The sequence below is a fragment of the Lepisma saccharinum genome, chromosome 5 (genome assembly GCF_977018435.1).
Source record: "Lepisma saccharinum chromosome 5, izLepSacc3.1, whole genome shotgun sequence".
Classification (NCBI taxonomy): Eukaryota; Metazoa; Arthropoda; class Insecta; order Zygentoma; family Lepismatidae; genus Lepisma; species Lepisma saccharinum.
Window position 1 is genome coordinate 87,373,861 of NC_139233.1, and position 12,338 is coordinate 87,386,198.

The window sequence follows — 12,338 nt, forward strand, 5'->3', positions numbered from 1 at the left end:
CTGTTGACAATATTGTACGCCCCGTGAAAATTATATATAAATAAGACTTAAGCGTATTATCTGCTTTCATATCAGATTTTGCCAACCTGTGAGCTGTAGTGTTTAGGTGACAAGCGACCTGCTCAAATATGATACTGTTGACAATATTGTACGCCCGTGAAAATTATATATAAATAAGACTTAAGCGTATTATCTGCTTTCATATCAGATTTTGCCAACCTGTGAGCTGTAGTATTTAGGTGACAAGCGACCTGCTCAAATATGATACTGTTGACAATATTGTACGCCCCGTGAAAATTATATATAAATAAGACTTAAGCGTATTATCTGCTTTCATATCAGATTTTGCCAACCTGTGAGCTGTAGTGTTTAGGTGACAAGCGACCTGCTCAAATATGATACTGTTGACAATATTGTACGCCCGTGAAAATTATATATAAATAAGACTTAAGCGTATTATCTGCTTTCATGTCAGATTTTGCCAACCTGTGAGCTGTAGTGTTTAGGTGACAAGTTATTACGTAATATAATGATGTCATATCAGTTGTGTTGTTTTCTGATTGGCTTAGTGTCTCGAGTAAAAAACAGAGATTTTGATTGGCTAATAATTTATACGTGGTGTTTTCTGATTGGTTTAAGTAAGCAAGATTTCTATTGGCTGTCTAAATCTCACCTTTACTAAATTAACAAAGGAACCCACATAACGGGGGATAGAACCTGAACGGACTCCACCAAAGTATAGGAGACTAGAAGCATATAATTTGGCGGAAAAACCCAAGTAAGGTCATAGAGAATATTTCAAAAATAGATTTTTTTTAAAAAAAAAAATTAACAATTATATTTTGCATTGCACAGCATTAGGTATTAAATAACATACCCCCAAAAAATCTCTGCATTATGCGTTCTGTAAAAAATTGCCCTACGTGCCAAACTGCTGTGTCAAGTAAAAATTTTCAAAGACACTGTCGTACTTGTGTGCCGGGAAAGCGAATATGTGCAACCAAACTGTGCTCTAAGTGTGGAAAAAATATTTCTATTGCCAACTTCAAGCGACACCAGCTTACTTGCAAGAGCACTGGAACATCTCTACCGCAACCTTCCAAGCGAAAGGTAGAAGTAACCTCCCTCGATGCATCGCCACCTGCCAAACGCGTCAAACTGGCGAAGAAAGCAGACCGATTTGCGTTTGAGCATTTATTAGAAGACTTTAACATAACATCAGACAGCTTCTGCGATGTGCGTAGTTTTCTGGAGAGCGAGCGAGCTAAGATAATATCCATCCTCAACGATGCATTGGCTACACACTCCACTAAATTCTATGCTGTGCTATGTTGCAAGTATAAGAAACCGTCTGATGAAATATATAAATTCTTCCATGCCACAAAAGCAAAAACACTGCATCAGGCAGATGTCACTGACCTCGACAGCATCTACGAAAAGTTTGTCGAGGAGCTTGTGGCAAAGCACGAGGAGCATCAGGCTGAAGGCTCGGGCGGTTCGCTGTGTGGCGACCCCCACGAACTTTGTCTGAAACTTAACAAATTCCTGCCACTGGCAGGGTCTAGCTATATTGCCCTGCCACCCGAGGTTGAAGCAAGGAAAGCTGTTCTCAATATTCAGAACAAAGACACCAAATGCTTCCTCTGGTCGGTGCTGGCAGCATTACACCCTATACCTAGGGAAAACAGTCCACGCTATGTTGCACACTACAAGCAGTATGAGTCGGAACTGGAGGATGCAATGGCCGGGATTGCCTACCCTGTAGAAGTCTCGCATATTCGCAAGTTTGAGGTTCGTGCTCGTGACTTGTTGGGCCTACAATTAGCCATCAATGTTTACGGTCTCACCGAGAACAAAAATAAGGTCCACCCCATCCGGGTGAGCAACGTGAGCAACAACAACGAGGTACGAGAAATCAACCTCCTGCTCATCAAGGACGAAACCCATCACCATTACACCCTTATCCGTTCCCTCTCTCGGCTTGTTTCGACCCAACGGAGCAGTGATAGTCACCACGTCGAGGTGTGTCGCAGGTGCTTGTCTACATTTCATAATCGAGAACAGCAGGATTACCGGCGCATCAGAGGACCCAACATTGCTGCTGAGAAGCTAGCTCGCCACATGCTCTACTGTGGTACCAACAAGCCTGCACGAACTATCCTGCCCGAACCTGGTGCAGTAGAGTGTTTTCGCATGCACAGTGCTATGGTGAAGCATCCTGCCTATATTGTAGCAGACTTCGAGGCCTTTCTTCAACCTCTGTCTAACTGACATCCCAACCCCGAAACATCCTCTACTATTCCTTTCCAAATCCACGAGGCCTCGAGTTACTCCTATGTTGTGGTGTGGCGAGACCAACATATTGCCTCCGAGCCCTATGTGTATCGCGGTCCCGACCCGGTCAAACACTTCCTGGAGAGAATGCAACAGGAAGGCATCAAGATAGGGAAGGTGCTGTTGGCCCCCAAGCCCATGCTGCCTCTGTCTCCGGAAGACAAGCATCAGCACGAAATGGCTCTAAATTGTCCTGTTTGCAACTCAGTCTTCAATGATGATAACAAAAAGGTCCACCACCATGACCATTATGGGACCGGAAGCTACATTGGCCCGTGGTGCAACAGGTGTAACTTGAGAGCCAGGGACCCGCGCTTCATACCGGTCTTTTTTCACAATAGCTCGGGATATGATTTCCATCACTTGGTCACACATCTAGGGTACGACAATGCAAGAATCAATGTCCTGGCACAAAACGAGGAGCGTTATATTAGCGTCAGCAAGTGGGTGCCGATCCCCGACTCAAAAAGCAGGAGCATCGAGCTTCGGTTCCTCGACTCTCTGAGGTTCCTCCAGGCAAGCCTGGATGCTCTTGCTGGGAAGCTCAGAGACGACCAACTAGCCATTACCACATCAAGTTTCCCGAACTTAGATGTCGCACTCATCAGACGTAAAGGGGTCTACCCCTACGAATACGTCACCGACCCTTCCAAGTTCGAAGAAGAGTTGCTGCCTCCCCAGGATAAGTTCTACAGCCAGCTGAGAGGTTCAGGTATTACCGACGAGGAGTACAAGCATGCTCAGTCTATGTGGGTCGAGTTGGGTTGCCGAACTTTCGGTGATTACCACGATGCATACCTGAAGCTTGATGTGACGCTTCTTGCCGATGTGTTCCAGGCGTTTCGGGCGACTGCGATAGACATTTACAACCTGGACCCTGTATATTTTTACAGCCTTCCTGGACTGGCATGGTCGGCCATGCTCCTGCTGACTAAAATTAAACTTTCACTTATCTTCGATGTTGATATCATGCTTTTCATCGAGAGAGCTATCCGGGGCGGCATGGTCCAAGTGTCGCAACGCTTCGCACACGCCAACAATCACCACATGGCCACTGGTTACGACCCCTCCCAACCATCAAGCTACATCATGTACACTGATGTGAATAATCTTTACGGGCACTCCATGATGCAGCCACTCCCAACAGGACAGTTTAAGTGGGTTGATCCTTTATACCACGACATCGAAAAAGAGTGCGACGAGTTTGGGTTTTTTGCCGAGGTGGACCTTGACTTCCCCGAGAAGCTGCAGGATACATTCTGCGACCTTTCGCCTGCTCCGGAATTCAAGTGTCCACCTGGCTCGGATCAACCGAAGCTCGTCATGGACTTGGAGCCCAAAAAGCGTTATGTGCTACACTACCGGAACCTCCAGTGGTTAATGCAGCAAGGGGTCTCGGTCAAAGCAGTTTACCGCGTGCTCTTGTTCAGGCAGTCTCCATGGTTGAAGCCGTACATCGAACTGAACACCAAACATCGCACTGCTGCCACTTCGGAACTTGATCGCGATTTTTTCAAAATAATGAACAATGCGGTATTTGGGAAGACCATGGAGAATGTGCGAAATCGCGTTGATGTGAGGTTGGTGACGAAGAAAACACAGTGTCGTCGACTTGTTGCAAGCCCGCTCTTCAGGTCTCGAACAATTTACAACGAACAGATGTCTCTGATTCACATGAACCGGGGCGAGGTGCTACTCAACAAGCCCATCTATGTGGGAGCTGCAGTTTTGGATCTGAGCAAGTTGTGCATGTTCGAGACATATTACGGCATACTACGTGCACACTACAACCACAATATCTCGCTCCTCTACACAGACACAGACAGCTTGGTGTACCATGTTCGCACGGCCGATGCGTATGGTGATATAGCCAAAGTTCCAGCTCTTGTCAAGCTCTTCGACACATCGGGCTATCCCCAGCTAAACCGGTATGGAATTCTGCCCCGGAACAAAAAAATACCCGGCAAACTCAAGGACGAGAAAGACGGGGATGTGATTGTGGAGTTTGCTGGACTTCGTGCCAAAGCCTATGCGATCCGGGCTGAGGGTTCTGTAACAAAAAAGGCAAAGGGTGTAAGCAGGCAAGTGGTTCGGGAGCACCTCAAGTTTGAGGATTACCTCGAGTGCCTCAGAACAAAATCGCCCATTCTACAAAAAGAGCATCGTATCCAAAGCGTCGATCATGTGCTTACAACTAATATTGTCAGGAAAGTTGCTCTGGATGCACACGACGACAAGAGGTGTATTCTTGAATGTGGGGTCCATACACTTCCGTGGGGCCACTATCGCCTCCAAACTAGTAAGACCTGCCCAGAGTGTAACAAAAAGTAATAGGCAATGCGAAAAAAAACAATTTTAATTTACTTCCGCTTCCTCGATTACATGCATGCATGGCACAGCAAAATTAAACTTCTGGAAACTGCTAATTGCAATTTGTACTTATATATATAAAATTCCACATTTCTTATTGTGTGCTATTTTTGTTTATTTATTTAAAACTGTTCAGTCACTCTTTCATTCTTGACGTCATACACAAATGTTTTCTCTGCAATAAGAATGACACTGCACAGAGTATCTGCAGGCAAGGCATCGTGGAACTCGCAGACGACCTTGATGTTGGTACGATCGTTGACCACCTCCTGCTTCCTCTTAGATGTGTTGATGACGAACATCGGCCTGCGTGCTTTGAATTCGCTGGGCGCGTAGTACACGTCCACGCTTCCCTCGGTCACGCGTTTGTAAGCCGTGTAAGCTTCGTAAAGTTTGAGGTAATCGTCTTTGGTCACGTCGAGGTTGTAATTCTCGCGCGGGAACACTTCGTTCCTACCGTTCTTCAGATAAACGTTCTTGATCTTGCAGTCGTCGAACTTGCTGGAATCTTTTTCCTGATTCTTGTCCCTCCCGGTCTGAAAAAGCACTACGACGAAATCTGGCATGTCGAACTGTATGTTGTTGAACTGCGTCGTCACGTCGAATTCCATGTGACTTCCCGACGCCATCTTCTGCACGCACTGGTAACCGTGAAAGTGAATCGGCACCTGCGGACTTTTCAAGATCTCCGCTTTGTACTTGAGGGCGTAGTTCGTTTCGTATTCCACCACCGGCATTCTCAATTCCATGCTCCGGATGACGCATTTCGCTGCTTCGGGTAAAGTGTTGGCTATCGGCGTGGTGCCGTCCGGACCCAAAGTAGCGTATCGCATTAGTGCGTCGTTGTCGTTGGCCGCTCTTCGAAACGTGATCCTCAGGCCTCCCTTCCACATGATCTCCTTGTAGTCCGAGAAGAAACCAGGCAGCAGACGCATGGGAAAGAGCACCGTGTGACTTCTCGTCGATATTTTGGTCCCGGATTCGAATCCCCCGGCCTGGAAGTACGCTGCGTCCGTTTTGGATAATTTCAACGTTCCCACTGCCGTCGACGTGATGCCTGGATAATCTATTCTGTCGATGACGGTGTTGTGTTTCCTCACCTCCACCTGCGAGAACAGGTGAGGCACGAAGTTGTCCACGAGTATCAAGTTTGCTGCTGCGGGAAACGCGTCTCCGCTTTCCTTCTTCACCACGTCGAATTGAAGGTAGAGGTCCGCTCTGTGAGGATGAATGAACCCGTCGCCTACGTCCACGTCGTATTCGATCTCCCTGTTCGCTTCGTTCAGATTGGCGAACGTGCGACGGTTGGGAGGGAAAGATTGCAATTCGTAACTTTCGATTTGCTCCATTTTACATGTATGGTTATTTATTATACGTTGATCTCCACGATGGCCGTCGTAGTGGCACCTGCGAAATCCACCACGTCTCCTTTCTCGTTCGTCACCACCAACTCTATGTCGTCTATGCGATTGCGACATACTGGAAAATAGATCGGCGAAGAGGGCGTGTAGATGATCGGTTCCATGAACTCGGAACTTGGTTTGAAAGTGGCTATGATTCCCGTCTGCTTGTGACTTCCTAATAATCCGTCCGAAGATTTCGTGATCATGCCTTCCGCCACGTTGCAGTGTACGTTCAGAGTCTCTATGGCCAAGAATTTAGGAATGTTGGTTGCTACGTGCTTGATGCCAGCTTCGAGTTTTGGGTGGTTGTTCTCGAAACCTAAAAGTTCTCCCATGGTGCCCAGGTCCACGTTCTCCGTCGCGGATAGGATTTCCACTCTGTGCGTGACCGAATTTTGAGAAAGGTATGTGCCTTTGGGTAATTGAGCTTGCAAAGTGGAAAGATTGTATTGTCCTGGCGTGACGACGATGTGTTCGCTTCCGACGCTAATTTTGTTGTTGTGCTGCGTGACGTTAGGTATGAGGTACATGCTGTAGAATGCACGCAGAGCCACGGATTTAGGATAGACGATGTCGTCGTGCAGCGTGAGTTTCAAGATTGAAGATTCGCTCGTGAGATGGAACACGCCCATCCTAGTGATGCTGTTTGAGGTTCCACAATGCTTTCTGGAAATCCTCGATCGTAGGGTTATTTATTTTAGAGAGAAACGCGAGCACGGAGAGGCAGAGATGACCGCAGTTCACGTCTCCGAAATTTTGAATGCGTTCGTCGTTGTAGTATATAGAGGTTTTGTTCGTTTTCAGATAATGAATTAAATTTGTAGGTGGAACACCTCCGAAAGAATCGAAAACGAATGCTTTATCATTGTCGTTTTTGTGGTAACATATCCAATGCGTGCCTGGATTTTCTTGACCGTCCAAGTTGACTACTCCGCATTCTCTTCTTTTGACGCTTGAAGGTAACGAGTCGGACATGAAAACTCCTCTGAAGTGTTTGATTTGTAACGGTTCGGTCAGAGATTCAATTTCTCGGTTGGTGAGTGCTGTTGTTTCTTTTTTTTAAACTTCTTCATCACGCCCTTCCCCCCTTTCTTCTCCATGGCCAGGTTGTGACGTTTCTGTTCTTCCAATTCCGCCTTGTTCTTCTTCGAGTCGATGACGGTTTTTGCGATGGCGGCACTTCCGCCAGCCAAACTTCCAACGGCCCCCGATGCTGCTAGGATGGCCGGGATGCTGAATATGAAACCTCCGATCTTTTGCTGTTTCCGCGAACGCTGCAAGCGTCTCAATTGAGGTGTACTGAGCAGCAATTTCATTCCGTGTCCTTTCGACAAGCAAGAACGTTTCTTCTCGCGTTGTTTCTTGGTGAGTAACCCATCGAGGGCACCTAGATTTTTTTAGATTGGAGTATGGTATCTGGTACACGACACCCTTGGGCTTCATGTTGATGCTCTATGTGTTATTTTCACGGTATGTTATTTATATATATATTCTGAGATTTTTTCTTGTGTAGTTTTTTACGGTATGTTATTTATATACCCCACCCCAATTTTTGTTTTGTGTTCAGAGCGATGGTGGTACCCAGTGCGGCGACCCGTTCACCCAACGATGCGTCTCTGCTCACGAACCTTTCGAAAGCTGCATGTTCCAATTTTTTGTCTGCTTCGTGACGTGCGTCCAGATCCGTCTGCGTGGTGTTGTAGGCGATGTCGTGATCTTTGCATGCCGCGTCCAACGGATTCACACCCTTGTCTCCTCTCTCCAATCTTTTCTCGAGTTTGGTACCCGGTCCGCAGTACTGGTAGCCAGGTAGATGCATCTCGAAAGGTAACTTGTTGATGATGTCGTTCACGAGTCCTTTTCCTTCGGCCACGTTCCAAAATTTCGGAGGCAGCGTGTTGATGATTTTGATCAGGTAACCTATGCCCTTGTCGTCGTTCACGATGAAGTTGGAAAGTTTCGTGCTGATCATGTCCACGATGCCAACCTTCTCGTTGTAGAAATTACGGTTGCCTGCATTCTCTTCGCCGGCTATCACCAACAATCGGTCCACGAGTTTCCTAACGTCGTCCACCCAAACGAATTCTTTGGGTAACGTGTTGTAGCGTTTGACGCCGCTGCCTGTTTTGACCTGGTTCCAAATCGGTTTGATGAGATTCCTGTACTTCTCGCCGCTGCTCGATTTCACCCTATTCTGCGAGGCGTCGTTGTTCTGGTACAAGGCATCCGTCATGATCAGAATTTCCTTGTAACTTTGGTAATCTTCGTCGGTGTAATCTTTCGGCTGCTTTTTGGCGACGAGTTCCCACAGTCCCACCGTACCCGGATACCTGTTCCAACTATCCTTGTCGCCTAAATTGACTTTAATGTCGTTGCCTTCGAAGGTCACCTTCGATTTCCCAATCTTCCACACCACACCGCCGCCTTCGTTGTTTTCCACGCTCGGATACAATCCGAACACTTCATCCTTGTCGAACTTCCCCGTGCTCAGGTAGTCTCGTGCCAAAGGTCCCAACTCGATCTTATCCGAAGACGACGTGCTACCAATGGCTCGACGTCGTGCCGGTGCATCCTTCAGTTCGAACGGTGTCGAAGGAATGCTCGAAATGGGCGTGGGTACAGCGTAACTTTTAGCTGCGAGCGGTACGAGTTCGTTGATCAAATTTTTATTTTGTTCCGTGACACTTTTAATTTCTTTACCTAGACCGCTGATGGCATCGATCACAGGTTGATCCTGACGTTTCTTCTCTTCGTAGAATCCGCGATTCTCGGATTTCCAACCTTTGAAGCGTTTCGCGAGGTAATCGCGAAGCTTGAGATTTTCGTCTTCGATTTTTCGTTTCGTCATGACGTTATTTATACACGTCGTTTCTCACAACGTTGCAACGTTTAGAAAGTCGTTGATTTTGTTTCTGTATTTTCCGTCGATGGGTTTCCTCGTCATGTCGATCGTCGCGAATCCGAAATCGTCACTGTTCCAGCAAGAAGAGCAGCGTTCCGAAAATTGATTGTAGTTCATGTCTCCGCCTACGTAGTCATCGTACGCGTGCTTGAGGTTGGTGTGATCTTGACGAAACAAACATATGAAATTAGCGTTGTCGCGTAGTAACTGTTTTGGAATTTTGGAAAACGTTTGAGCTAGGTAAAAGCAATCCATTTCTTTGTGACGACCTTGCGTGAAAAAGTTGCGAATTTCATTTTGATTTTCCAGGATGGCGTCGTCGAACACAACGACTGAATTTTCACGACAATCGTCGAGTGGTTTTATTTCCGAAGCGAACGTTGCAATGTCCAGACCATCGTACACTTTCATCAGTTGCTGGTATTTGGATTGCTCCAAACTTTTCGAGAACACGTACAGGTGCCTGTTCTTCCAATCTAACCAATTCGGTGCGAGGAGAAAATTGTCCACGAGCAGTGTCGTTTTCCCACACCCCGAAGGACCTACGATCAGACAGCGGATGCTGTCGGGAAGCAACTCACCGTTCTTTTTTTTTCTCGTTTGACTTTCCGGATCCGGTAGACGCTTCACCACGTTCCACGTACTCACAAGATCACTTCGTTCGCGTCGATCCAACTCTTTTCCGGAAGTCCCAGCCATTTGACAAACAGTTTGTCACCTTTCCTACGCAATACTTTCTCGATGAGGTACGTGTCGGGGTGTTTCGTTTTAGAGAGTTCCTCTTCGTAAAATCTTCCTTTCAAAATCTCGCCGCTACTATCTTTTATTATATACGTGTGTCGGTTTCCGGGTAAAACTCGAACCACCGTAAAGAGTTCTGTGCTCCAATTTTTTGTGAATCCCTTCTCGAAGGTGCGTTTGAATTTGCTGATCCTCACCTGGTCTCCAATTTTGTATTTAGCTTTTTTTTGTCGTGGGCGTGTACTTTGGACAGTAAACTGTAGAAATTAAACGCTGCTCGTCGGACTTGGTAACGTCGGCTGGCTTCATGCCTATCGTTCTGTGTACCGTATCATTATAGGTGTCGACGAGTTCCGGCAGGATGTCGAGCCATTTGTAATTTCCCCGAAGCGAGAATCGTTTCCACATGTGAGTTTTCAAGGTTCGATTGAATCTTTCCACGATGCTGGCTTTGATGTGACTGAAGGTCGAATAATGTTGAAAGTAGTGTATATTGGCCGGTTCTACGCAATACTTAGTAGGTATGCCTTTTTTTTATCAATCGAATATAAGTTTTTCACATATTTTGACAATTTTTTGTCGATGTTTTAGCGTTTAGCGATGTTTTAGTACAAATTTTCACTATACTCATTTTTTTTCCACTCATACTTGGTAGGTATATTATGATCTTACGTGATACAACTTAACCTATCCTTTTTTTTACGATTATTTAATTTTTTTACGATCCTAAGTGATATAACTTAACCTATCATTTTTTTTATTTATGCACTGTTTGAACGTCATCATTTGAGGATCATACTTTGTAGGTATTTTTTTTATCAATTGAATATAAGTTTTTGACATATTTTGACAATTTTTTGTCGATGTTTTAGCGTTTAGCGATGTTTTAGTACAAATTTTCACTGCACTCATTTTTTCCATTTATACTTGGTAGGTATATCACGATCTTACGTGATACAACTTAACCTATTTTTTTTTTACGATTTTTTAATTTTTTTTACGATCCTAAGTGATATAACTTAACCTATTATTTTTTTATTTACGCACCGAACTAACCTACAAGGGACTCTGTTTGTTTTAATATTTCAGTATTATAAGGTTTTCACAAATTTTATATAACCTAAAATGTGTTGGATGTTGATTTTTAGTATGTGGCAATTTTTTATGAATTTTAAAACTGTTCCGTCACCCTCTCGTTCTTCACGTCGTGGACGAAGGACTTCTCTGCAATCAGGATGACGCTGCATAGAGTATCGGCAGGCAGCGCGTCGTGGAACTCGCAGACGATCTTGATGTTGGTGCGATCGTTGACCACCACCTGCCTTCTCTTAGATGTGTTGATGACGGTCATGGGTCTCCGTGCTTTGAATTCGCTGGGCGTGTAATACATGTCCACGCTTCCCTCGGTCACGCGTTTGTAAGCCGTGTAAGCTTCGTAAAGTTTGAGGTAATCGTTTTTGGTCACGTCGAGGTTGTAATTCTCGCGCGGGAACACTTCGTTCCTACCGTTCTTCAGATAAACGTTCTTGATCTTGCAGTCGTCGAATCCGCAAACAGATTTTTCCTAAGTCTTACCGTTTCCAAGATAACCCCACTTCCGGTCGCTATTTTGGATTTCCGAGCATAGGTTCTATTTATATTTTACTTATATATAGGCGTACCTAATGAATCCGCAAACAGATTTTTCGCAAGTCTTACCGTTTCCAAGATAACCCCACTTCCGGTCGCCATTTTGGATTTCCGAGCATAGGTTCTATTCATACTTTTTCTCACGTATAGGCGTACATGATAAATCCCCAAACAGATTTTTCCTAAGTCTTACCGTTTCCAAGATAACCCCACTTCCGGTCGCTATTTTGGATTTCCGAGCATAGGTTCTATTCACATTTTACTTATATATAGGCGTACGTAATAAATCCGAAAACAGATTTTTGCTAAGTCTTACCGTTTCCAAGATAACCCCACTTCCGGTCGCCATTTTGGATTTCCGAACATAGGTTCTATTCATATTTTTTCTCACGTATAAGTGTACATGATAAATCCCCAAACAGATTTTTCGCAAGTTTTACCGTTTCCAAGATAACCCCACTTCCGGTCGCCATTTTGGATTTCCGAACATAGGTTCTATTCATATTTTTTCTCACATATAGGCGTACGTGATGAATCCGAAAACAGATTTTTCCTAAGTCTTACCGTTTTCAAGATAACCCCACTTCCGGTCGCCATTTTGGATTTCCGAACATAGGTTCTATTCATATTTTACTCACGTATAGGTGTACATAATGAATCCGAAAATAGATTTTTCCTAAGTCTTACCGTTTTCAAGATAACCCTACTTCCGGTCGCCATTTTGGATTTCCGAACATAGATTCTATTCATACTTTTTCTCACGTATAGGTGTACATGATGAATCAGCAAACATATTTTTCCCAAGTCATGAATTGGAGGGTTCTATGACCCTGTTTGTCAAAAATTTGAGATATTTGCAATTTAAGATTTTTAACGCTGGACTTGGAAAATTTTCGATTGATGAAAAATTGGTTCCATGACGATCTATGCCAATTTTGGTATGGGAGGACAGAGGACAC